Below are 1,957 nucleotides of genomic sequence, written 5' to 3'. Positions count from 1 at the left end.
CCTATGCTAATGTACCGCCCTTCCTAGGACTAATACATACTTGTGATTATACCCCTTGCAAGCATCCGCAACTACAAGAAAGTAATTAAGATAAATCTAACCACAGCAAGAGCAATAGATGCACACTGTTCAACTTTAAAATCACTATTAGGCGAATCAATTTTATAAGGAGTTTTGGTAAATTTAAAGAAGTTAAACTCATAAGATTCACCAGCAAATTTAGTCAAAATTTTCTCTTTCTTGCAATCTATAATAGCTCCACAAGTATTTAGAAAAGGTCTACCAAAGATGAGAGGACAATATTTACTAGCAGCAGAACCAAGTACCAGAAAGTCAGCAGGATATTTAATCTTACCACATAGAACTTCAACATCTCGAATAATACCAATTGGAGAGATAGTTTCTCTATTAGCCAACCGAATAACCACATCAATATCTTCAAGTTCACAAGAACCAATTTCGTGCATAATCTCCGTGTAAAGCTCATAAGGAATAGCACTAATACTTGCACCAATATCACATAAACCATAATAACAATGATCACCAATTCTAACAGAGAGCATAGGAACACTAGCTTTCCTAGACTTATTAGGATGCGAAACAATATTAGAGGCATCTTCACAGAAAATAATATGACCATCCTCCACATTTTCAGTCACAAGATCTTTAACAATTGCAACAGCAGGTTCAACTTTTATTTGTTCTTCAGGTTCTACAGGTTTCTTTTCACTTTTATGAACCGCACTATTTATAACAGAGTACTCCTTCATTTTAGCAGGGAAAGGAGTTTTTTCAATATAAGCTTCAGGAATAAGATGATCAACAGTTTCCACTACAACACATTTATTTATAGATGAATCAATTTTATCTTTATACGGTTCATGATACTTATCAAAGTTCTTCTTAGGCAATTCATAATGAGAAGCAAAAGCTTTATAAAGATTTGCAGCAACTTGAGAATCAAGACCATAAGTAGCACTCATATTACGAAATTTATCGGTATCCATAAAAGCTTCAATGCATTTATAATCATAATTTATACCCGATTCTCTATCCTTGTCGTTCTCCCATCCTTCAGTATTTTCTTGGATCCGATTAAGAAGGTCCCTTTTAAACTCTTCCTTGTTGCGTGTAAATGATCCGGAACAAGAAGTATCCAAGCAAGGTCTTGTCTTGAAAAGAAAGTCTTGAATAGAAATTATCAATAATAATATTACCAGGAAGCTCATGAATGGGGCATTTGAGCATTAAAGACTTCAATCTCCCCCACGCTTGGGCAATACTCTCTCCTTCATGAGGCCAAAAATTATATATGCGATTCCGATCTTTGTGAATCTCACTTGGAGGATAGAACTTAGAATAAAACCGGGGCACAATATCATTCCATTCAAGAGAATCCCCATTATCCAAGTAATTTATAGCAATGCGCCGCTTTACCGGACAACGATACAGAGAATAGTTTCTTCCTCACTTCATCCATAGCAATACATGCACACTTGAATAAACCGCATAATTCATGTAAGAACAGTAAATGATCTCCGGGGTGGACAGTTCCATCCCCTGTATAACGGTTACCCACTACACGTTCAATAATTTTCATAGGTATTTTGTATGGTATTTCTTCCTTACCTGGCGCCTCATCCACTACCTTTGCAGTAGTAGTAGATTTCCCGAATAAACACTCAAGAGAAGATCTCTCCATAATGAATTATAGCAGCGAGCAGAAATAAAATCAGCACAAACAAGTAGAAATTTCCCTTACCAATTCCACTTACCAATAGCGCTTCACTCCCCGGCAACGGCGCCGAGAAAATAGTCTTGATGAACCACAAGTATAGGGGGTGTATCGCAAGATCTTCGATAAGTAAGAATGTCGATCCCAACGAGGAGCAGAAGGTGTTGACAAGCAGTTTCGATGAAGGATTCACCGTAAATGCTCACGTACAAGTATTCGTGG

Source organism: Lolium rigidum, chromosome 3, assembly GCF_022539505.1.
Source record: "Lolium rigidum isolate FL_2022 chromosome 3, APGP_CSIRO_Lrig_0.1, whole genome shotgun sequence".
Taxonomy (NCBI): Eukaryota; Viridiplantae; Streptophyta; class Magnoliopsida; order Poales; family Poaceae; genus Lolium; species Lolium rigidum.
Note: the sequence above shows the minus strand (reverse complement) of the source record.